The sequence below is a fragment of the Puma concolor genome, chromosome B1 (assembly GCF_028749965.1).
Source record: "Puma concolor isolate L17-30 chromosome B1, mPumCon1.1.hap2, whole genome shotgun sequence".
NCBI lineage: Eukaryota > Metazoa > Chordata > Mammalia > Carnivora > Felidae > Puma > Puma concolor.
Window position 1 is genome coordinate 122,913,681 of NC_141670.1, and position 26,922 is coordinate 122,940,602.

At 39.8% G+C, this 26,922-nt stretch overlaps 1 long non-coding RNA gene across 3 annotated transcripts in view; it reads right to left on the reverse strand.

Moving 5' to 3' along the window:
- LOC147581855 (uncharacterized) overlaps positions 1 to 26,922 on the reverse strand; it is a 75,386-nt gene that overhangs the window by 16,272 nt on the left and 32,192 nt on the right. For all 3 annotated transcript variants that reach the window (XR_015250333.1, XR_015250335.1, XR_015250334.1), the window contains one exon: positions 16,897 to 17,047. This is a non-coding gene — a long non-coding RNA (uncharacterized LOC147581855). The remainder of the gene's footprint in view (positions 1 to 16,896; positions 17,048 to 26,922) is intronic.

A 26,922-nucleotide genomic window follows, 5' to 3' on the forward strand; every position in this document is an offset into this window, starting at 1 on the left:
CATGAATCCTGCTGCTGTGTGGATTCTATTCTTTTGAGGCAAGCAAGGTGATATTTTCTTGCTTCTCCTTCCCCCAGGACATCATATATCCATACACAGAATGCAACACTCAGAAAATAACTGGTCAGAGAGTAGGAACGGGTCTTAAGCACATGCATGAAAAGAGCCAGATGAAGTAGAATATTCTGAGTACTACTCTTTTTCATCTAGTGCACTGATTCAATTTCTTACAGAAAGAGGTTGGAGTGGGGGAGTTCAAGAAGGGCTGTCACATGTTGAACTTCAGAAGGGTTGCACTAGGTAAAAGGCTGTCCAACTCCAGGAATGGAAGTGGAGACTACATGCAACAATCTGCTCCCCTCTTGTCATGTACATAAGATGGAACAAACAGAAAAACACTCAAGTGGCTGGTGAGTGAGATCAAAGGCAACCCGTAGACTATTTGTTTATAAACACCAGGTATAGATCTATTTTGTTCAAGGAAGAGGCAACAACAAGCAAGTTGAATACATTTTTGTGGGACAGGAGAACAGAGCATGATAATAAAGACTCAGAAGAAGAGCCTAAGTCTGAAAGTGATCTGCCAAAAGAATCAGGGACAAGCTGGAAAAGAACATAATGTCTATATCACAGAGAAACCCACATGACAGCACAGGTTAAGAGGCCATGGCAGCATGTGGCAGCAAGTGTTTTGAAGATTCCAAGGGAACCAAATACAACAGAAGGATTTAAAATACCTTTTGAGTCAGTCAAGCGCGGGAAAGATAAAAGAGAGAGAACACAAACAAAACAAGAAATGAAGAGTCTATAATAACTACAAAAGATATATTATTTCAACTAGAAAAGAAAACTCTGTACAATTAGGGACTACTCAATTTAAAAATCTTGACAAAATGGGTGACTTTATAGGAAAACACAAGTAGCTCAGATTTAAGACGAAATAAAAACCTGAAACCGCCAAGACTATCATTTTTTTCCTTTGTGTGTACACTCCTCTTGGCTGAGACAGGTGTGGAGTCACTGCCAGGAAAGAAGCCCTCACCCTGCTCCCCAGCCTAGCAGACCAGAATTCTCTAATGGCATTCTACACCAAGCCGTGCTTAACCACCAAGTGTTATAGACTTGCTTTTGGCCCATTTCTTCCTCTAGAGCCTTGGGAAGAAGAGTGTGGTGGTTTGAGGGAGAATTAAGTTTCTCTTGGGATCCTAATAACCCAATCTTGCCATAAGTTATTAAGGACATTCCAGAGCACTCCTCCTCCCTCATCTGTAACTGTCTTTCGGAATCCCCTCCTCTCTTCCCTCATTAAGATGTTGTATTAGTCTGCTAGGGCTACCATACAAGATATCTCAAATAGGGATTCTTTTCTCATAGTTCTGGAAGCTGGAAATCCAAGATCAAGGTGCTGGCAGGGTTGACTTCCTCTGAGCCCTCGCTCCCTGGCTTGCAGATGGCCACCTTCTTGCCTCACCCTGTGTCTCTTTCTGTATATCCCAATATTTTCTTATAAAGATATCAGTCAGCTTGGACTAGGGTCCACCTAAAGCCTCATTTAACCATAATTACTTCTTTAAAGACCCCATCTCCAAATATAGTTACATTCTGAGGTACTAAGGATTAGAGTTTCCACATGTGAGTTTTGAGGGGACATAAAGAGCCTAATGTGTTATAGATGAACATAGCATGAGTTTAGGCTTCCCATGAGTTTGGCCTATGACCTTTCACTAGAGTGTCTACTCAATTTACTCTGCTTTGTATTTGTCTCCATGTGACTACGAAAAAGTTGCTTCTTACCTCTATGGATATCAAATTTCCTCTTTTACAACATAAAGGGATTTGACCAGAGGAAATTTATGGTGTCCTAAAGCCTTAACAGAATCAAGACCCTAAGTCATTGTGTATAAATGCAGTCGGATGTTATAGTGAGAGGGTAAGATGCTGAGGAAAAAACTGTGAAAGCTCACGAGAAAGAGATGGCCAAGTTTCCTCTACAAAAATGAAAGCCCCATCCTTCTTCTCACCCCACCCTAGGGAGGCAGGAAGCAGAAAAAGGAAAAAAAAGAGTGTGCATCATGCAACTCTACTACCTTGACCTCTAAAGCCCTCAGGGAGGCCTGTCTGTAAGCAATCAGATGTGGACTTCTCAGTTTTCACACACATACAGAGCACAAACTGTTATTGTTATTTACCTATCTACCTACATATATACATGTTTAGACCATCTTACGTGCATTTCTATAGTTTGCAGTATTTATTTGGCAAGTGTCATGTTTGTTGTTTTACTTTTCTTCACTTTGAACATCTCTGGAAGCGGGACACATCCTAAAATCACTTTGGCCAAGCTGCAGCCATGGTGGGCATGTGTACATAAATACTTGAAGGATGTTGTGAAATTTGTAAGAAATTCGCAGAGACAATAGTGAGTCACCTTTTTAAGATATGCTGTCACCAATGTTCTTGATGGCAAAGAGGATAATATTTTGTGGGAGGAATAAAAAAGAATACTTAAACTAAGTGTTAAAAAATAAATCTTACAGTGCTATGAGTGTACTTAATGCCACTGAACTGTCCACTTAATAGTTAAAACACTAAATTTTATGTCATGTATTCTGTTCTCCTTTTTTAATATTTATTTATTTTGAGAGAGAGAGAGAGATCATGCGCATGAGCAGGGAAGGGGTTCACATTTATTTATTTGTTTATTTATTTCTTGAGAGAGAGAGAGAGGGATAGAGGGACAGAGGGAGAAAGAGAATCCCAAGCAGGCTCTACACTATCAGCACAAAGCCCAAAGCAGAGCTCGATCTCTTGAACCGTGAGATCATGACCTGAGCTGATATCAAGAGTCAGATGCTTAACTGACCGAGCCACACAGGCTACTCTATACTTTTCCACAATAAAAAATACAATAAAATAGGTCAGGGGCACCTGGGTGGCTCAATCAGTTGAGCATCCAACTCTTGATTTCCGCTCAGGTCATGATACTGGGGCCATGGGATCAAGCCCTGAGTTGCACTCTATGCTGAGAGTAAAGCCTGCTTGGGGTTCTCTCTCTCTCTCTCTCTCTCTCTCTCTCTCTCTCTGCCCCTGTCCCTCACTTGTGCTCTCTCGTGCTCTCTCAAATAAAATAAAATAAAATAATTTTTAACTGTTTAAATAAATAAATCAGAAGACTCAGATTCTGAATATAAAGGAATCTATTTCACTTTTTTCTTTTCATATGTGTATAAATGTAATATGTGATAAAAACCTATATCTAAATTAGACTAAATAATATCCTCTAGTAAATATAGAATAAGAGGGCTCAATGATAAAAAAAAATGTATCATGTCATAGTTCATTGGACTTTTTGTTCTCTCTAGGGGTATATGAAATAGTGATGTGTCTTACAATGAATGCATCTTAAATTCAATTAGATGCTATTTAATGTTTTTCTATGTGTCAGGAGCTATGGTAAGAATTGAGAAGATAGAGTAAAAATGGGTCCTGCCCGTTTGAGTTTACATGATCTTAGTACCTATAGTTACTAAAAACATAGTAAGAAAAATAATTAAATGAGAGATGGTGCTATCAGAGGGGAATATATATGCTCTTGGGGCATGTCTCAGAAGGGTCTAATGTCATCTGGGAAGTCATGGAAACCCTCTTTGAAGAAATGATACTTCAGCTAAGACAGAAGGATGAGATGGGGCACCTGGCTGGCTCAGTTGGTTAAGCATCCGACTTCGGCTCAGGTCATGATCTCATGGTTTGTGGGTTCAAGCCCCACATTGGGCTCTGTACTGACAGCTCAGAGCCTGGAGCCTGCTTCAGATTCTGTGTCTCCCTCTCTCTGTGTCCTTCCCCCACTCACACCCTGTCTCTGTCTCTCTCTCTCTCTCAAAAATAAACATTAAAAAAAATTAAACATTTAAAAAAGACAGAAGGATGAGAGGCAGTTAACCAGGAGTGAGGAAAGAATGACCCCCACTGAAAGGAGTGGTTTGTGCACAGGCCCGAAAGTAAGGGTGAGCAGGGCTAACTGGTAGACCTAATAAAGATCCAGCATAAGTGAAGGAGACAAAAGGGGAGGAGACAGAGAGAAAGCTGGAGAGATGGGCGGGGGGATCATGTCACAAGTTCCTTGTCTTCCCAGGTTGCAAAGGTTGCAGGTTGATACTCACGTGGTGACTTAAGGGGAGCTGAGTGCAGCACTAGCAGCCTTGCTCGCCTTTGCTCGGAGGTTGTGGGAATTTCTGCTGGGTCTCTTTTAGCAAACCACCTGTGTCGTTTCTCAAGTCCCCCTCACACACAAAGGTGTTTTGTGTTGCAGTAACTCTGTCTTAATTTAGCAACTTACAAAGCCTGCTGTCCAGTTGATGCATTAAAATTCCAACACTGAAGGAAGGTCTTGATATGTTTACACATTGGTCTATTTTGAGGCTACTGTCTTTTCAGTCAACCTATTATTCTTACGTTGTCTAATGTCTGAACAAGGTACATCTCTATGAAAAGTATTGCCCTTAAAATATAGTTGAAATTGCCTTTTATTAATCTTTCAATACTATGTGTGTTCTAAGAAATTTTAAATATTACACAATCTTCCATATTAACCATTTACACTGACTATAGCTCAATGTTGGTCTAACTGATGTCCTTACATAGATTTTGCCTCCACATAAGAAGATAATACAACAGTGGTAAAAACAACCATAATAACATGGATGCTTAATTTTATATAACAACTTGACTGAGCCATGGAGCACCTACATATTTGGTTAAATATTGCCATTTCCATTTGGACTGCTATAACAAAAACACCATAAACTGAGGGGCTCATAAACAACAGAAATTTATTTCTTACAGCTCTGGAGGCTGGAAGTCCAAGATCAAGGCACCAGCAGATTCAACGTCTGTTAAAGATCTGCTTCATAAGTTGTGGTTTATATATACAATGGAATACTACTTGGCAATGAGAAAGAATGAAATCTGGCCTTTTGTAGCAATGTGGATGGAACTGGAGAGTGTGATGCTAAGGGAAATAAGCCATACAGAGAAAGACAGATACCATATGTTTTCACTCTTATGTGGATCCTGAGAAATTTAACAGAAGACCAGGGGGGAGGGGAATGGGGGAAAAAAGTTACAGAGAGGGAAGGAGGCAAACCACAAGAGACTCTTAAAAACTGAGAATAAACTGAAGGTTGACGGGGGTGGGAGGGAGGGGAAAGTGGGTGATGGGCATTGAGGAGGGCACCTGTTGGAATGAGCATTGGGTGTTGTATGGAAACCAATTTGACAATAAATTTCATATTTAAAAAATAATAAAATAATAAAAAAATTTTAAAAAAGATCTGCTTCCTATATATGGCCATCTTGTTGCTGTAAACTCACATGGTGGAAAGGGCAAGGGATCTCTCTCTCTGGGGTCTCTTTTCTAAGGGGACTAATTCCATCATTAAGGACTCCACTCTCATGATCTAATCACCTCCCAAAGGCCCCCACTTCCCAAACCATCATGTTGGGTGTTACAAATTTAACTAATGAATTTTGGAGGGACATGAACATTCAACCCATTACAAATATTACTTCTGTGTGTGTCTGTTGAGTGTATTTCTGGATGAAATTCACATTTGAATGGACAGACCGAGTAAAGCAGATCACCCTCCCCAAAATGGGTGGTGCTTATTAAAGCCTGAATAGAATAAAAGGCTGAATAAAAGGCTGAATAGAATAAAAGAAGGAATGTTTTCTTTTTTTTAAGTTTATTTATTCTTTTTTTTTTTTTTGAGAGAGAGAGACAGACAGACAGACAGACAGAAAGAATGTGCAAGTAGGGGAGGAGCAGAATGAGAGAGAGAGAGAATCCCAACCAGGTACTGAGCTGTCAGCACAGAGCCGCACATGGAGCTCGATCCCACCAACTGTAAGATCATGACCTGAGCCGAAATCAAGACTCAGATGCTTAACCAACTAAGCCACCCAGGTGCCCCAGTGATATTTTCTGTTTAAATGTCTTTGAGTGGGGATGTAAACCTTCTGCCTTTGGACTCAGACTCAGATTCTAATTCACACTCTCAGCTCTCTTGGTTTGCCAGCTGACTGCATATGTTGGACTTACTTCTCAGTCTCTATAGTTGCATAATGCAACTCCTTATAGTAAATATATATATGTAATATACATATATGTATATACACACACGTATATCTTATTTGATCTGTTTTCTAGGGAACCCAGACTACTTCAAAAACTACCAGGTGGTGCCATTTGCAAGCATGTGGATAGAACTGGAGGGTATTATGCTAAGCGAAATTAGTCAGAGAAAGACAAATATCATATGACTTCACTCATATGAGGACTTTAAGACACAGAATGGATGAACATAAGGGAAGGGAAGCAAAAATAATATAAAAACAGGGAGGGGGGCAAAAATAAGAGACTCTTAAATTTAGAGAACAAACAGAGGGTTACTGGAGGGACTGTGGGAGGGGGGATGAGCTAAATGGGTAAAGGGCATTAAGGAATCTACTCCTGAAATCATTGTTGCACTATATGCTAACTAATTTGTATGTAAATTTAAAAATAAATAAACAAACAAACAAAACTACCAGGGGGTGCCTGGGTAGCTCAGTTGGTTAAGCGTAAGACTTGGGATCTCACAGTTTAGTTCGAGCCCCACGTTGGGCTCTGTGCTGACAGCCCAGAGCCTGGAGCCTGCTTCGGATTCTGTGTCTCCCTCTCTCTCTGCCCCTGCCCCGTTCATGCTCTGTCTCTCTCTCTTTCCCAAAAATAAATAAACATTAAAAAAAAAAAGTTAAAAAAAAAGAGCTACCAGAATAGAGCCTTTCATAAGTCCCAGGTATTATAGTAAGGTCTTTAAATTAAGTCCAATTAGCTTTGTAAGCAGCAATGACATAAGTATTATTATTATTCCCATTTTGCAGTTACACAGAAAATGAAGCTCAGAAAGACCGGGCGCTCTTCCTAAAGTCAACTAATGTATTCAACCTCCTGAAAGCAATAGGGTATATTTATCTATTTTACAAACACTGATGTAGTATATATGCCAGACATGGTTCTACACATTATCCCAACAGTTCTCATTTAATCCTCCCCGCAACCACGTGGGGCAGACACACAGAAGCTGAGTCATTTATCAGGCAAGGCACAGAATTGAGACTCAAACCTAGATCATCTGGCTCCAGAATTCTGAGCCTAACCACTTGTCTTAGTCATTGGAAGCCGGACTAGCCAACAATGTCCATTCCATGAATTATCAGCCTTATGCCCTTAGTTAAATCATTTCATCAGAATTAAACTCTGAGAATAAATTTTCTAATCTGTAAAACGGCAACTAGAGGGATGCTGTGAGAATTGAATGAGATGATACACATTCATTATTACTGTAGTAGTCATTGAGGTCATACTCAGTCCATCACTTTATAACTATTATTGTAATTGCTAATGATTTATATTTATTACATACTATGTTACCACTAACTTGATGACTAACCCTGGCAACTCCGGACACTTGTTTAAAAGTATCATCCACTGTTGGGGCGCCTGGCTGGCTCGGTTGGTGGAGCATGCCACTCTTGATCTCAGGGTCGTGAGTTCAAGCCCCACATTGGGTGTAGAGATTACTTAAAATAAACAAATGAAACTTCTTTTACAAAGTATTGCACACTGTAATCATTTTAAGAGGCTCTGTGTAAAGGAAGGTTTATCACCCATGGCTTATTTTGCAGGCTTGACTCTGCCTTAGTCCTCGACAAGAACAAAGAAAGAGGGAAGGGCAAAAGATCGTGGTGAGATGCCAAGAAACAGAGGGATGGCTTGGAAATGCATTCTGAGTCACAGATCTCTCTCAGAAGATAGAGCCAAGGTTTATGTTGCCACCACCCCACATCCAAGAACGGAGGTCATTTTCTTACATGCCGTCTTGGAGTTTGGAACAAGTGCCAAAGGCAATCCACACAGGCCCGGTGCCCTTTTCTAAATCCTTCCTTTGAGGATGGTCCAATCTAAGTAGACCATCCAAGCAGGGATAGAAATGAAACAACAGTATGTAAACGTTATTCACAACATATCCATGTTCACCACCAATTAAGCATACTCGGGCGAAATCTTCCCATCTCACCTATAGCTGCAGAGTACTTGGCTGTTTGTTTTTTTTTTTTTTTTTTTTTTAAGTTTATTTATTTTCAGAGAGACAGAGATGGTGCAAGTCAGGGAGGGGCAGATAGAGGGAGAGGGAGAATCCCAGTCCCAAGAGACAGAATCTGTTAAGTGCAGAGCCCAATGCAGGGCTTGAACTCACAAACTGTGAGACCATGACCTAAACTGAAATCAAGAGTTGGAGGCTTAACCTACTGAGCCACCCAGGCGCCCCACTACTTGGCTGTTTGAATGACTGACTTCCTACCTAAGTTTGTTCTCATCCCCTCTAAGTTTTATCAGCTCTGCTTCCGTTTCCCCAACTCCTACATCTCTGGGAAAGCTTTGGGGTATTTTTCTAGCTAAAGCCAGGACCTCAGTTGGCTTCATGCAGCTTTTTTTTTCCTCATCAGCTCTCACTCCAAAATGCCTTAATCCAAAAAAATGTGAGTTGCCATGGTGACTCCTATTGTAGTTGCTAGAAGCTTTTATACGATGTAGTCATCCTCTTGTTATATTTCAGTTTTTTAAATCTCCAGCAACAACAACAACAAAAATAAAGCTTCATTTGCTAGAAGGGGAAGTGGAGTGCTTCGCAATTTGTAAGCAAAATGAAAAAGAGTGGGGAGTGGGAAGCACGGGGCCCTCACGAGATTCCCGAGGAGGGGAGCCTTGAATGCTGACTGCAGAGTGAGGCATTTCTAAAGAAGCAGATGCCAGTGCAGAACACAGAGCCTCCTGTTCTTTTTAGATTAAAAGATCTTCTCAATGTCCAGAGGTCTTAATAAATGACTGAATCGGTCAGCCAAAGGAAATCTCTGATGAGTACTTGAAAGACCAGGGGTCGGCAAACTATGGCCCACAGGCCAAATACGCCCTGCCACCTGTTTGTTTTTTTTTTTTTTTTAAATAAACACAGGAACATAGGCATGTCCGTGCCTTTATGTATCGCCTCCGGTGGCTTTGACACTACAGTAGCAGAATTGAGTAGTTGTGCAGAGGCCCTCTCATCTGTAAGCATAGAGCATTTACTATAATGCCCTTTACAACAAAGTTGGCTGATCCCTGCTCCAGGGCTGGGAAGTGGTAAAAGAATTAAAGGAGAGAGGGGGTGGCCAAGCCCATTTTGGAATTCCATTTGGATATCTGCCTTGGTTTTCCCTAATGCCTTATTTACATTCAGATTTAGAGCTCTAAACCGTGGGAGAAAGTCTACTCCTTATGCTTGCTCAGGCCCTCCGAGGAGCAGATGCCAAGACGGTATTAGACTAGCAAGAGATTAACCCTGTGAGGGGCAGAGGGGGCCAAGCTGGAGGAGGCAGGGGAAGGCTTCCGAGTGGCCCGCAGGCGTGGCTCCTGCAGAAGAAGAGAGAAAGGAAGGAGGGTTGGTAGGAAGAGTCTCACGCTGCAACACAGCTCTCATGGTTTCAGCCAGGCCTACAGAGCCTGCAGGCCAAAGTCATCGACGAGAGGAGTCCTGCCCTTGAAGAAATGGGCTTGCACTAGCACCAGAAGCAGGGGTTCAGGAGGGGGCAACGAGACCTCCATCACTTACGCTTCCCACGGCAGGTGCAGTGGTGCGTTTGCGTGGCCCCCACCCCGCTCCAGACCCCACTACTTCAAATTTAACATACTTCCAACCTGCTCGTGACTGTTGAGAGGCTGATGTGCATGCAGAGTGCTATGCTAAGTACTCTGTTGGGGAGGAAGAAGGCAAAGGATAAAAAAGTCGCTAAGAAGTTCAAAGTGGGGTGAAGATAACTTTGAAATTGCTGACCTAGGGGCAACGATCCCTGACTTTTTTTCCCTGTGACTGTTTGTTAGGCACTCAGAGCACATGGAAACCTGGAACACTCTCTTCCTGACTTTGTTCTGAGCCCTTTGACTAGATGGCCCACAGAAGAAGGGCTCTATGCTATGTCGGTTCTTGAGTTTCTGCATCATGGGCTTCCTCTCTCCTGGTGATCTAGATAGATTGCACACTGATTGAGAACAGATAATCTTTTTTTTTTTATTTTTTTTTTGTCTAAACATTTATTTACTCACTCTTGAGAGACAGAGAGAGACAGAGTGCAAGCGGGGGACGGACAGAGAGAGAGGGAGACACAGAATCAGAAGCAGGCTCCAGGCTCTGAGCTGTCAGCACAGAGCCCCACACAGGCCGAACCCATGAACTGTGAGATCATGACCCGAGCCAAAGTCAGACACTTAACCGACTGAGCCACCCAGGCACCCCGAGAACAGATATTCTACACGTGAAGTGGCACAGATGTTAAACCGCTTTCGAGTTTCCAACTACTGTTTCTGCTTTACAATGGGAACGGGCAGGGGTGAAAAGGGGGTTTCAAAAAGATGAATTCACGTATTATTTCACAAAGTGCAAAGGTATGCATCCTTTATTTCTTTTCCTTCTCTGTCGAACCTCCTTTTCTTAAAATCTGACTGAGGAGTCGCTATGACCACTAACTGAATAAATAATCTAACCCAGTATGACTCCAAGAGCGCTGAAATATTGTTAAATAAATATGCGAATGAGGTGGGGTTGATATCGATCATGTATGTTTTCTCTCCGTTCAAGTAACCTGAAAGGATGACGTGGAATCTCAAGAACCTGTTGGCAATTCCCTTACAAAGCAGATTTCTTGTAGAATGCACTTTCATTTCAGAATTAAGACATCTTTCTCCCATGGAGGAAAATCAGCAAGTCTGCCTTCTCCCATTTTTTCTTTTTCCCATTTTTTTCTCCCATTTTTTTTCTTTATTGTTTTCTTACTGATACCTTAAAGATCAAACCAACAGACCCAGATATTTGTTCACCTGGAACCCGTCACCCTTCTCATGGCCTCATGCCTCACCGCCATTTAACAAAGTGCTGCCACCTTGTCCTTCCCCCCTTCAATCTAATTGGTATTAGAAGGAAAATAGAAAAAAGACTAATAGCTTTCTGCTGCTCTCCAAAAGTTAAAATCTGGTAGCTTTCAGGGTCTCCTCCCATGATTTTCTTTCTTTAGTAACGACTTTCTTAATGATAGCTTGCTGGTAGAAATTCTTGCTAGTTCTACAGAAAGAAAGACACCCAAATGACCAAACTTTCATTTATCACCCATTATACAAAAAAACAGTAAGAACTATATTAATAAGCATCGTAGTTGCAGATATATTTTTAAGGTCAATCATTCACACCTTATGTAAGACCCAGAACTTACTGATGATAGTAATTTTGTAAAAATGCATTCTGAAGTTGAGCCTCCCACGATCTCACCACCCACAGCACCCATTCTAGGAAGAGCAAGGGTGTGGAACTCAAATTTACTGGAGATTAATCAAATGTGAATTATTTCAAAAGATCATAATTAAAATTAAAAAATGACTATAGCTGTCAATATATTAAGAGTTCTATCCTTAATTAGTAGATCTGTTCTTCTTTCTTCAGTCTTACCGATCATAGAACAAAGTACAAATCTGTGTATATGTGCAGGGGGAGTGGGGGGAGAGATGTATTTCTAGATGTTACTATCAATAAGAAAGCTATTGATTAAAGAGAAATCAACAGATATTTCCCCTGTGCTGAATCTTACTTCATTTGAGGTCAGTGGTTTCCCAACATTTTAGTGCCACATGCCCTTTAATTACTTTTCTTCTATATGTCCCATGTTTTGAAATAGTCTGTGAAATGACTAGACGTAATTAAATAGCAGGTCACTTTTTTCCATTCTTATTCATCAAGGAACATGTAAATGTTCATCAGAGCTTCCACATAGCTTGCAATAGTTACCTCATCACCATGACTTGATATAATTTTAGCTTGAAGACAAGAGACCAGGTTTCAGCCAGCAGCTAGAGCAGCTTCATTGTCAGTGGATATAAAGGTTCCATAAGGTTGCTTTAAAAAATAATGAACATCGCCTGCAGGTCTCCATTACTAACTTCACAGATCCTCGAAGGGCTAAGGACACTGTTGAGAAATGTTGCTCTAAGACAGCAGAGCTATTTCTCAACATTTTTCCCACTCCAGCATCCGGGAGATACAACCCACTCTTATAAGTAACTATTGATCCCAGTGGCAGTTTCTAACATGCTGCCTCACGGGCAAGAATGTGCTAGAATTTCTCTTGGGGAGACAATGGGGCCTGTTGAGAGGAGAGAAGGTGAGAGTTGAGAAAGTGTTACAGATGACTTTGATTCAACCTTCATTTCATCTCCTTAGTTAAAAATGACGGCTGGAAGGTACATAATTCCTGAATAGAAAGGGAGTTTATTCAGTTATGAAAATTAAACCCTTTTCTATGAACCTGATATGTAGCTGGATTACTAGGGAAATTCTTATGATCTGAAATATTTTCATCAGTGTCTCTGAATTTTGGAATAGGCAAGTAATACCTTTATTCACTTCTGAAGTCCAATCACTCCGAGAAGAATTCCCCAAGACTGAGTCTGGGGGGGGGGGGTAGAACATCTATCACGTTACGGACACTCAAATATTACCCTACACTCTGAAAAAATGCAGGAAGGGGGCTTTCAGGGACTGTGGCCAAATTTCACCGCAAATTCCTTCTCGTGCTCGTTTCATTCCAGCTCCTGGGTGGCCTTTTGCTTTGGAGGAAGCTACTTTGAATTTCAGATGCTAAGATAAAACAGCAAGCAGATACACACTGAATATGGGAGGCGAGGCTTATTGTCCTCTTCCCTATGATGATGAAGAATGCCTCCCACACTCCCAAACTTAACATTCCAAATGAAACAATAAACCTAAAATCCACTGATCTGTTTTGGAAATGGTAGCCTTAGATGTGCATGAAGTTGATTTTGGTTGAACTTTGATAACCTGCCAGCATCTTCATCATATTTTCCAGGGAGCTTATTATTAGCCATACTCAAGGCGCATGGACACCTTGAATACATTAGAGTAATCCCCAGAGATTTATCTTTCAAAAGATTTTGAGCTAGAGCTTTGGCTAATTTTATTTTCCAGTGGAAGTTCAACATTGCCAAGGATTCAAAATTGGAAGCAGTCCCAAAACCAAGCCTATTTATTTGCAATACATTATCTTCCTCCTTCGAGTACTGCCAAACAGAAGAATTGTGCAATTTTTAAGCTCATAGCTTATGGAGTTAGTTTCAGGTAGTTGATAATTTGTATTTACGGAGATAAGAAAGATGCAGCGCAGAAGAAGCTAAAGACATAAACGAAGGTAGTGTGAACAACTGATTTCCAAACTGAACAAGTAGGTAGGTTGTATCTAAATAACGAAAAGGCTATAGCCTGTATCCAATGGACTTTTTTTTTTTTTACGTTGGAATTCCCTACATAGACAACATAATTATACAGAAATATACTAGTGTAATAGACTCACTAAACAAAATGCATAGAAAATTGTAGCTTCATGACTGTGAGACTCTCACACATGAGGAAACTAAGGCACTGAATGGTGAAATGCATATTGCAGGTCACCCAATGGCAGACCCAGGCCTTTGGGGTTTAATTTCTTTCCATTACAATAACTAATTCCATCTGAAGATCCAAAAATGTGTCTGATTCTTTATCAAAAAGCACAAGGGTGGAATTAGGGGTAGTAATTCTGGGCTGTGGCAGGCACTGAAGAACATAGCAAGTAATGATACAAGAAAGACAAAGCATTGATTGTATATGCTGTGGTTGTGCTGTTATGTGGCACGTCAAACTCCTCTGTGCTATGGAAAACTTCTTGACCTAGAGCTCAGTAAGACCAAATATCAATTATTAGTTGTCAGAAGACTGACTGCATGTGGTGTATTACAAAATAAAAATCACATTGGCTTGTCCGAGTCTGCGGCTCCTCCACTTTGGAAAGACAGAACTGAGAAGAGTTTTCTTCAAAATCAGACATTTTCTGGGCGCCTGGGTGGCTCAGTCAGTAAGCGGCCAACTTCGGCTCAGGTCATGATCTCGCGGTCCGTGAGTTCGAGCCCCGCGTCGGGCTCTGTGCTGACAGCTCAGAGCCTGGAGCCTGTTTCAGATTCTGTGTCTCCCTCTCTCTGTGACCCTCCCCCGTTCATGCTCTGTCTCTGCCTCAAAAATAAATAAACGTTAAAAAAATTTTTTCAAAGTCATTTTCAATGCAATATAAAATTCTCTACATGGTTACATGTTAGAACCATACTAATTTTTTTTTTAATTTTTGTTTATTTTGTTTAAATCCAAGTTAGTTTACACATAGAGTAATAATGGTTTCAGGAGGAGAATTTAGTGATTCATCACTTACATGTAACACCCAGTTCTCAGCCCAACAAGTGCCCTCCTTACTGCCCATCGCCCATCTAGCCCATCCCTGCACCCAAAGCCCTCTAGCAACCTTCAGTTTGTTCTCTGTATTTAAGAGTCTTTTATGGTTTGCCTCCCTCTCTGTTTTTATCTTATTTTTCCTTCCCTTCCCCTATGGTCTGTTGCGTTTCTTAAATTCCACATACGAGTGAAATCATATGATATTTGTCTTTCTCTGACTGACTTATTTTGCTTAGCATAATACAGTCTAGTTCCATCCACATCGTTGCAAATGGCAAGGTGTCATTCTTTTTGATCATCAAGTAATATTCCACTGTGTGTGTGTGTGTGTGTGTGTGTGTGTGTGATATACTAAAATCTTATCAAGTTTGTTTCATTTGACACATGACACCAAAAAACTTTATTCAAATGTCAGTACAATTGTATCTGAGCTGACAATCCTCTAATGAATGATTCCTTATTTCAACCATAGGAAGAATAAACATCTAGCACTCTTAAAAAAAACTAGCACTTACTACATTTTATTGAAGTTGAGTTTTATTAGAATATATTCTCTAAGAGTTCCCTGAAGACCCTAATAATATCTTATTCACAGAATCTAACACTGAACCTCAACAACATCAGATCCCCCATAATATTTAATACAACGATTTTTATTCAATTGAACTGAACATAATCATTTTTTTCCTAAATGCAGAGGATTACATATAGATTAGATGTTTGCATATCAATGCAGGAATTATCAGAAAAACCAATCAAAAGAGATCTGTTGCAATTTTCTGAGGACAGTGATGGCTCATGTGGAAGAGAGTTAACTGACCCCAAAGTTACCAGAGTATACAGAGGTGACATTGCAAAGTGGGTTCCCAGTCACAGATTACACCTCCCAGCCTCCACTACAGGTATGTGGGAACATATGACCAGTCCTCACTGGATTACTACATGGGCAAGAAATGGCTTCCCTGTGTCGAGCTACACCGCAAAATATCACTGTGCCTACCAATTGTTTTGATGAAACTCCATACACAAACATTGTTTTCTCCTGGATACACTGAACTGGTAAGGTTAACAACCTGTCATTCAGGAGTTGCAATACTGCTTTTGAAGTCCTGTATTTATGCAACAGGGTTTGCTACTTTCAGCTGGATCCATTATCAAAGGGACTCTATTGACCTTTCTTGCTGGTGGCAGATCTTTGAAGTGTTTATTCAAATCTTTATAAAAACATCATTATTTTTCTCTCCAGTCCAGTAAAGGTAGATATTCTTTTACTTTCCTCACCCCCTCCCCTTCCGTTCTCCCTCTGCCACCTACTTCTACGTGGATTCTCTGAATACTTAAAGAGGTTTTTTTCCTAGCCAAAAAGCTTAATTTTTTTACTGCGTTTTTATAATAATAAAAAATCAGTGCTTTTTCCATAGCTGATAAATTATTAACAATTGAAGAAATAGGTATTAGCTTGAATTTTCTATAGGATCATGTTGCATTCTCCAGTGCATTTATTTTTTTTTTTTAACGTTTATTTATTTTTGAGACAGAGAGAGACAGAGCATGAACGGGGGAGGGCCACAGAGAGAGGGAGACACAGAACCTGAAACAGGCTCCAGGCTCTGAGCTGTCAGCACAGAGCCCGACGCGGGGCTCGAACTCACAGACCGTGAGATCATGACCTGAGCCGAAGTCGGACGCTTAACCGACCAAGCCACCCAGGCGCCCCTCTCCAGTGCATTTAAAACCTAGGGAACGCCAAGCTGTCGGTGACACCACCTATTGGAAAACATTACTGTGGTGCTGATCCTTTAATGAGACAGTAAATAGGCTGCCTTTGGAACTGGAGTAACTCTTTGATGTTATAAAGATGAACAAATCAAATTTCCTTTGTACATATTCAGCACAAGTTCAGATCTATGCCTTTAATAAAGCACAGCAGCGAGCTGGTTGCATATCTGAGAACTGACAATGTGCAGAATTTTCCCTGTGGGTGCCATTTGCCTGCAAGCCATAAGAATAGAAGGCTACATGTTCCCAACAGAGTAAAAACATTTTCCAAAATCCTGCTGGGTAAGTCAACAGTGAAATGGCCTTCTAATGAGGAAGTGGATAGTTAAAGACTCTGGAATCACTTAGCGATCATTTCTATCTGCAAACATGTGTGGTTGGCTAAGTGCTATCATGCTTCAAGAAATGGTAATATCTTTACTATTTGAACGAAATTTGGCTCCACGTATATTCTTGAATTCTATCTGGCAAAGAGTTCCCACCTAGCCCTTCTAATCAATGAACCATGCCCAGGACCTACAACTGTAGGACTTCCAATGGGATGGAAGGCCCAAAACTTCTCAAGGGAGACTTTAAACTCCTCCGTGGTTTAGGTAAGCATGCTTTTCTAGCTCTTTCTCTCATACGGCCATGCTTCCCCACCACCACTCCACTTTAGCACACCTACACATGCACATGCCTCTCCTCCCCACCCAGTGAGCTGCCTGTTGGTACTTACCACACCTATCTTCTAGACAGCTACTTTAGTTCTCAGCTTGAATATCATTTCTCCCAGAAAGTCTTCTCTCAAAGGTCTAATTCCCTGAGAGAAAGAATGATACAGAGATTACCCCTCCAGGGGATTTTTAGAAAACTCTTGGGATCAATACCTGTGGGAATAAAGAGAAGAAAACAATATTGGACTGAAGAAGTATACCTGGGAAATTTCAACAGAGACCTGAGCAGACTCTAGGGGGGGGTTTGAAGCTGACCTGTAAGTGTTGTCCCAAACTGGGGAGTGTCAGGAATGTATCTATTTATTTTTATTATTCTTTTAACATATTCTTAAGTTAGTTAACATACAGTGTAGTCTTGGCTTCAGGAGTGGAATCCAGTGGTTCATCTCTTACATATAACACCCAGTGCTCATCTGCAAAAGTGCCCTCCTTAATGCCCATCACCCACTTTCCCCACCCTCCCACGCTCTCTTCCCTGTCAACCTTCAGTTTGCTGTCTGTATATTTAAGAGTCTCTTATGGTTTGTCTCCCTCTCTGTTTTTATCTTATTTTTCCTTCCCTTCCCCTATAATCATCTGTTAAGTTTCTCAAATTCCACATATGAGTGAAATCATGTGATATCCGTCTTTCTCTGACTGGCTTATTTCGCTTAGCATAGCACCCTCCAACTCCATCCACACTGTTGCAAATGGCAAGATTTCATTCTTTTTCATCACCAAGTAGCATTGTGTATATATGTGTGTGTGTGTGTGTGTATATATATATATATATATATATATATATATATATACCACCTCTTAATCCATTCATCAGTTGATGGACATTTGGGCTCTTCCCATAACTTGGCTACTGTTGTTAGAGTGGCTATAAACATGGAGGGTCAGGAATTTCTAACCTACCTCAGTCAGGTACTAGGTGCAGAGTGCCCAAAGAAGGAAGCATAACCCTGAGTGAGGCACGCTCACCAGGAAAGGCAGTACAGGAAAGGGGTCTTAAGCTTTAGGCCTTCTGCCAGAGGACTCTCAGCAAATGAGGGGATCAACGATTTCTTCTTGAAGGGTGATCAGGAAATAGGTCATAGCATCTCCAGTCCACCTCTTGCTTCATGATCAATTTCTTTGTAAAATCTGAAAATACTTCCTGACAAAATTCACAGGTTGCAGCGAAATCACTATGTAGAGTGAAGTGCACAGCCTTAAATAAAGGAGCTAGGAGTCCCTCACAAGAAGTTAGAGGAAAATCAGTTCAAAGAAAGAGATGATATTCATACGAAATAGAAAACAAATACATAATACAGAGGGTCACAAAGTCAAAAGTAACTGATAAAACTATTAACATTAACAGGCTGATGAAGAAAGAGAGGGAGGCACAGTTCAGTCCTAAAAATGCATAACATCATTACAGATTCTAGGGACAAAATTTTTTAATTTGTATGAAATAAATTCTTAAAACATTTTAATGTTGAATTAATCAGGTCGGTAATATAAAACTTTCTACCACAAAACTCGAGGTCCAAATTGTTTCGCTGCTGAGTTTTATTGAACATTTAAGGAAGGACAATGCTAATTGTACACGAGCTCCTCCAAAGAACTGTAAAAAATGTTTGACTTCTCAACTGATTCAACTGATGTTAAGAATTAGTATTGCCTGGGTGGCAATTCCCGACAATGTCAGTAAAAGGGAAGAGTAGTAGAGGCCAATCTTACTCGTCAATACAGATAGAAAACTTTCCGGAGTATTAGCAACTCGGAAACAGCAATGTATGAAAAGAATACTATATCATGACAAAATTGGGTTTATAGGCAAATTAAAATTTCGGTTTGACATTTAAAGTTTTTTTTAATGTTTACTTATATTTGAGAGACAGAGAGAGACAGAGCATGGGGTGGGGGGGGGAGGCAGACAGCGAGGGAGACACAGAATCCGAAGGAGGCTCCAGGCTCTAAGCTGTCAGCACAGCTGACACGAACCCAAACCGGGAGATCATGACCTGAGCCGAAGTTGGACGCTTAACTGACTGAGCCACCCAGGCGCTCCTTCACATTTAAAAATCGATCAATTTAAGTTAGTTAAGTCAAGGGGCGCCTGGGTGGCGCAGTCGGTTAAGCGTCCGACTTCAGCCAGGTCACGATCTCGCGGTCCGTGAGTTCGAGCCCCGCGTCAGGCTCTGGGCTGATGGCTCAGAGCCTGGAGCCTGTTTCCGATTCTGTGTCTCCCTCTCTCTCTGCTCCTTCCCCGTTCATGCTCTGTCTCTCTCTGTCCCAAAAATAAATAAACGTTGAAAAAAAAAAATTTTTTGTTAGTTAAGTCAAATTCCCAGCAGACATATACTTAATAACTTCTAAACTAACTAAAGCAAATAAGAGAATTTTAAAAATCTTGATAAATCCAAAAAGACAGAAACTGATGGAGGGAGGGGAAAGCATGGAGAAAGAGAACACAAAATAAGATTGTGCAATTCATTTCAAATATACAAGCAGTCATCACACAGACGAATGCACTAACTTGCCAGGTAAAACAGTTTGTCAGATTAGAAAAAAATCAAGACCTAGAAGTACCAGCACATTATTTAAGTATATGGAAGTAATAACAGTGAGAAGTGAAAAAAAAATTGTCACCTGTGAGGAGCTGTATTAGGGACAAAGTAGTCGTGGACCTAGGAACTTTCTTCCACTTTAAAATATTTAACTAAGGGGTGTCTGGGTGGCTCAGTCGGTTAAGCCTTCGACTTCAGCTCAGGTCATGATCTCACAGTTTGTGGGTTCTAGCCCGACGTTGGGCTCTGTGCTAACAGCTCAGAGATCCTGCTTCGGATCCTGTGTCTCCTCTCCCTCTCTCTGCTCCTCCCTTGCTCACACTCTGTCTCTCTCTCTCTCTCAAAAATAAATAAACATTTAAAAAAGTTAAAAATTTTAACTAAATATTTAGGAATATCTACATGTCACTACTAATATTTATCAATATCTAGGTCTCATCCACTTCCAAATATTCCAACTATTTTCTCATTTTAAAAGTTTACTTAAAAGTTTTTTGCTTATCTGATTTTTAATGAGTTTGAGTTTTGGTTCTTCTGTATTGCCTCATAACTATGGAAACAAATTCCGTGCCAAGGAGTCTTAGAAAAAGTAAAGTCAGATTCTAGCTCCCAACAATTTCTGAAATAAAATTGCTTATAACAGACTGTTGTTTAAAAACCTAAGTTTTCCTTATTTGCTGACAAGGATCATAGCATCTTTGGGTGCTATGAACTCTGGTGATTTCAGAGACTCAAGCAAAAAGAAGTCATAGATCTTATTTCAACTTCGGTGGTAATCACTGATCCTCATATTTATGTGAGTACCTGTAAATCGATTGGTGTATCTAAGTGTACTGTAAGAAACTTTCCAAGAAATAAGATAGAAAATGAGAGTCTGAGTGGAGAGGGATTATGTATAAAATACATAAACTTACCAGTAATTTTTCCTGCATTGTGGGGGATTGGTGTTTATGTGTCAGAGGGGCCAAGTGATTTGAGGAAGAAACTTTTATATTCTCTTTATTTAAAAAAAAAAAAAGCGCAATATTTCTATCAATAGAAAAGACATTATAGATGAAATAAGATAAATTATTTTAAACAATAATAAAGAGCAAACACATAATATTTGCCACATGTCCTATCCTCTGATCTAAGTGATTTTTATACAAATTCATTAAATCTTCACAACCTATGAGGGAGTTGCTAGAATTATCCTCATTTCCGAAACGAGGAAACTGAGAGGACAGGTTAATAATTTTACGAATTCACCCAGGTGGTAAGAAGCCGAGCCAGGTTTGAACACAGGCATATGGCGGCAACATTTGTGCTCCGAACCACTGTGATGTAAAGGTAACCCAGAAACATTATGGAAAGTTGGGAAAGTAGAGAGAAAAGTCACCCATAACCTCTTGATTCTTATGTAACTATTGCATAATGTTACCACCTTTTCACTATTCACGATTCTGTATCATGATTACTACGGTACATAGATCTGTCCTTGGGTTTTATCAGTTAACATATTATAACTATTTTTTCCATGTTTTTGTATAATTATATTTCAAGTTTATGTCTTCATATTATTCAAACCCTGTGGATGGAGTAATTCATTTAACTACTCCATTAGTGGATATTGGCTGCTCCAATATTTTTCTATTGTATATTTATATAACCCTACCCTCAGCATCTTCGTGAACACAGCTTTTACCACATTTCTAATTATTTCCTTGGGAAATATGTCCAGAAGTGGAATTATTGAGTAATCAAAAGTTAGTTTTATAATCTACATTTTTTCTTTAAAACACCTATAATACTTTTAATTTTCCCAAGCTTTCTGTGTTACGAGGTTGTTAGCCCTTAAAAGTAGTCATATGCTAAATCCCTCCCATGCAAGAGCTTTGCTGTCAATGACCTACCAGCTCCACATCGGGCTAACAGATTAGAAGCTCCAATTTGTAACCTTATTAAAAATCACTGATCTTTCTTTTTTAATCCCGCAATAATGTTATCAAGTTTCTTTATTTGGCACGCAGGATTTTATACAGAAGAATACAATTTCTGCCAGCATAACGGAGTCCTTTTGTTTTGCCAAAGGAAGATTGAAACTGGTGATTTTCATCATTGAGGTGATTCTCTGGAGAGGTTTCCTAGCCCCAGCAGGATGAAGCAAAGCCACCATGAAAGTATACCCATTTTAATTGTATTCGTTCTGCCCTAAAGGCTGACAAGTAAAGCTCCGGAGAGCTAAGCATTTGAACCACCTTTGATTTTAATGTACAGAATTACCGAATCAACACAAACTCACACAGTAGCCTTTTTGCTCTAGGCCTGGTAGTTTGTAAAATTACAGAGAAGACAACTTTGGAACTGAAGAAGAACTTAAAAATATTCACCTGTCCAACTCCTTATTTTATAGGTGAAGAACATGAGGCCCAGATAGTTGAACATGTCTTTTTTAGACATACACAGAGAATTTAATGGCAAAGTCAGACTGGAACTGAGCGTCCTCACGCCTATTTCCTCTGTCTCTACTTTTGAGATTTGAGAATTGGTACCCAAGAACTCCAGGAAGACCTAATTCTGGAAAGAGGAAGGACCTTCTGTCGTAGGAATCAGGATCGAGACTATATGATATTACCATTTTCAGTAAAGGAGAAAAGGTAGCTCAATAAACTTGTCGACATGTCGGTCATCACATGGCCAAGATAATACGACCATATTAATTCATTTAGGTCACAGCATTTATGATCGGGATATGGCAGTACACAGTGAGTGATAATTGGTCTTTCTCAAATACGTAAGATAGAGCTAAGGATGAAACCAGTTTTAAGGAGTTATTATATTCCCAAAGGAATGATTCATTAATATAGGCATAGGCTGAATCTAAATTTTTAACCAGTAAAAGGCAAAACAGGCGAAGAGCTGGCAGGAAGTTTGGAGAGGCTCCACCATCACTGTAATGCGGTGCTACTGAGACTAAGTGGTCTGTAAACCAGTAACATCAGCTTCACCTGGGAGCTGGTTAGAAACACGAAATCAGCACCACCACCACCAGCACCCCTGACCTATCTGCAAATAGAGCCCAAGAATCTGTGTTTTAACAAGCTCTCCAGGTGATTCTGATGCACGTTCAAGTTTAAGAAGCGTTGTTCCCATAGCAACATTCTCAACCTTTTTGCACATTGAGATGGTACGGGGAACTTTTAAAAATACTCAAGCCTGAGTCCCATCCCAGATTCATATTTAATTGGTCTGGGGTGTAGCCTGGGTATTATCATGGTTGAAAGACAATACTCCCAATAATTCATTTGAAGCATTTGTGTTGGTTCCCTTTTATAAAATTATTGAAAATAAACCTCAGCCTAGCCAGCTCCCCTAAGGTTTAGAACAGGAAAATCGAGGGTCACCTGGGTGGCTCTGTTGGTTAAGCATCCAACTCTTGGTTTCAGTACAGGTCGTGATCTCACAGTTTGTGGGTTTGAGCCCTCTGTCCAGCTTTGCACTGACAGCACAGAGCCTGCTCGGGATTCTCTCTCTCTCTCTCTCTCTCTCTCTCTCTCTGCCCCTCCCTCTGATGCTCTGCATCTCTCTTTCAAAATAAATAAAAATAAACTTAAGAAAAAAGAACGGGTGAATCCAAAGTGAGTAAATACAATACAACCATTAGAATATAGACATAAATATAGACATGTAGCAGAACTTCCATTTTTATTCATTCTAAATGTCAATGTTTTAATATTTATTTTTGCCTGTGTATATGCTTTCTATAGCATTAATACACAACGCGTGTGTAAAATTTAGAACTCTTACAATAAATACAGAGGATGCATTTCTCTCATTATCAGAGCTCATAATATTGAATGATGGCTTTTAAAATGGCATGTGCATGAAAATCACCTGGGAAGCTTGTTCAACTACAGATTCCTGGGGCTTCCTGCCAGAGATAAATTCAATTAGCCTGAGTTTGTGGCCCAGAATCTACACTACAAGACACAGCCCAGATGATTCTTATGTAAATACTCCGTAGACCACTGTTTAAGAAACACTCATTTAGAACCAGGTCCTGTTTTAGTTACGGCAAAGATAGAGCTGTCTGGGAAGGCAGAACACCCATTCAGGACCTCCAAGGGAGGTAGGCCTTCCAGGGGATAATCACAGTCAAAGGTACAAACCTCAGCTCTGAAGAAGAGCGGCACACTCCCAAGGGATTCGCTTCCCGAGGCTAACGCTGGTTACAAAGACACTGTGTCATCAGGAATATCAATCGATAGCTCTATGAGGAGAAATGTAACTTTTAGTCAGACTGTTGTGGATCGTATTGTTGCCAGTACACCTGCAGAAAGCCAGTGGAATGCAAACTTATAATAATAAATTTGCTTCTTTAGCCTAGAATCAGAGCAAGGAGAAATAGTTTTAACAGAAACTTGTAATCGTTGCTGCCCTCAAAATATGATAGAAGATATACTGCCAAGAGGAGAGGAAGAATCAGACCAAATATAAATATAAATGAAATAAACACACCAAGTTAATGCTTATTTATTTATTTTGAGATAGAGAAGTCGCGCACGCACATAGGAGGAGGTGGAGGGGCAGAGAGAGAGGGAGGGAGAATCCCAAGATATGGCAAGAAAGAAAACTATTAACTAATATCTCTTATTAGTAAAAATTTTAGCAAATCAAATTCAGTGCAGAGCTTGACCCGGGGCTCTATCTCCCAAACCATGAGACCGTGACCTGAGCTGAAATCAAGAGTTGGATGCTTAACCTACTGAGCCACCTAAGCACCCAAACATACCAATTTAAAGATAAAGATTGTCGGGGCGCCTGGGTGGCGCAGTCGGTTAAGCGTCCGACTTCAGCCAGGTCACGATCTCGCGGTCCGTGAGTTCGAGCCCCGCGTCGGGCTCTGGGCTGATGGCTCGGAGCCTGGAGCCTGTTTCCGATTCTGTGTCTCCCTCTCTCTCTGCCCCTCCCCTGTTCATGCTCTGTCTCTCTCTGTCCCAAAAATAAATAAACGTTGAAAAAAAAAAAATTTAAAAAAAAAAAAAAAAAGAGAGACAGACAGACAGAGACAGAGACAGAGAGTATGGCAAAAACTTAAATATCTAGAATTGAAAAGGAGATACCACAACAGAAGTTAGAGAAATTAAAAAGATAATCTGGGAATGTTATAAACAACTATGCACCAATAAATTTGCAACTTAAGTGAAATAAACAAATACCTTGAAAATTACCAACTGCCAAGTCCTACTCAAAAAGAAATAGAAAATAATTTTCTACTTGCAAATCTTCCCACAAAGAAATCTCAGGACTTAGGTGGCTTCACTGGTGAATACTACCAACATTTAAGAAAAAAAAAAAAAAAAATCCCAGTTCTACACAAATTGCTCCAGAAAATAGAGAAGAAAACACTTCACAAAACATTTCATGAGGCCATCATTGTCCTATAGCCAAAATAGACAAAGACGTGGCAAGAAGAAAAACAATAAAAACAAGAAAAACAAGAAAAAACAAGAAGAAAAACAATGAGCCTGGGTGGCTCAGTCGGTTGAGCATCCAACTTCAGCTCAGGTCATGATCTCACGGTTTGTGGGTTCGAGCCCCACGTCAGGCTCTGTGCTGACAGCTCAGAGCCTGGAGCCTGCTTTGGATTCCGTGTCTCCTTCTCTCTCTGCCCCTCCCTCGCTTGTGCTCTGTCTCTCAAAAATAAATAAATGTAAAAATAAAAATTCAAAAATTTATTATAGTTCTATTTCTTAGCAATGAACAACTAGAAATTAAAATTTTTAATGTATCATTTATAATAATATCAAAAATTTGAAATATTAAGGATATAGCCAGTGACATATCTATAAGACCGATACTCTGAGAAATGCTGAGAGAAATTTGAGAACGCTAAAATAAATGGGAGAAATAAACCATGCTCACGAATCAGAAGTTTGTATTTTTAAGATGTCATTTCTCCAAATCCATCTGTAGCTTCCCTGCAGTCTTTGGCTAAATCCCAACAGACTTTAGCTGATATTATCAAACTGATTCTGGAATTTATATGTAAATTCAAAGGGCCAAAAATAGCTAAAACAATAAGATAAAGAAGAATAAGGGTGGAGGACTTACACCATCTGATTACAAAACTTAATATAAACCTATAATTAATCGTGAGAGCTTGGTATTGACACAGAAAAAAATGAACAATTTTAACATAATAGGGAATCAAGATATAAATATACACATGTATACAGTTAACTGATTTTCAAGGTAGAGGTTAGGGTAATTTGGTAGAGAATAATTCTATTTCAACAAATGATGTTGGGACCCTGGATTATTGTATGCAATAAAATGAACCTGTATCTTTCTCTCACACCATATGCATATAACTCAAAATAGATTAGAGATGTAAAGATAGATAAAATTTTAAAACTTCTAAAATAAGATACAGGAGAAAATCTGTGTGACCCTGAAGAAGGAACAGATTTGTTTGGTAAAGTATAAAAAAATATGAAGTATTTTTAAATGATAGCTAATATTAAATGAAATATATTTACTCTTCAAGAAACACCTTCAAGAATATAAAAAGACAGAGTAGGAGAAAACACTTGCAAAACCTGTATCTGATAAAGAGCTTGTACTCTGAATATATGTAAAATACTTAAAAGGTGATACTAGAAGGATAGACAACCCGATTTTTAAAAAATCAAAAATGTAAACAGAAAACTCCATCCAATAAGTACATTATAGGATGCTTAGCCCCATTAGTCATTAGGGAAATGCAAATGAAAACCACAGTTACATATCACTACACACCCAAAATACCTAAAATTCCAAAAACTGACAATATCAAGCATGGGCAAGGATGAGCAGTCACTGACTCTCATATATCACTAGTCAGAAGGAAAAATGGTGTAACTACTTTGGAAAACAGTCCGACAGTTTTATATTAAATTAAATACATATTTACTACATGACCCAGAAATCTCACTCCTGGGTATATACCGAACTCTACCCCTGCCCCCGCCCCCCGCCGACACACACACTAAAAAAAAAAGAAACCCATACATCTATATCAAGACTTGTGATGAATCTTCATACTAGTTTTATTCATAACAGCCAAACACTGGAAACAACCCAAATTCATCAGATGGTGGTGGAAAAGCAAACTGTGCTGTGTGTCTATACAATCGATTACTACTCAGAACTAGAAAGAATTACTTATATAGGCAGCAGCATGGATTAATCTGAAAAGCACTTAGCATGCTAAATAAAAGAAGGGAGACATAAAAGACCCTTTGATTCAATTCGTATAAACTTCTATTAAATGATAAAACTGTAGTGACAAGAAGTATATGATTGGTTGCCAGGGGCTGGGACCAGGGAAGAGAGGGACTAAGAGGCACAGAGGAATTTGTTGAGGTGATGGAAATGTTTTATACCTTGATCTGGTGGTAGTTCCACATTAGCATACATTCATCAAAACTCATCAAATGATACACATAAACTGGGTGAACTTTATCACAG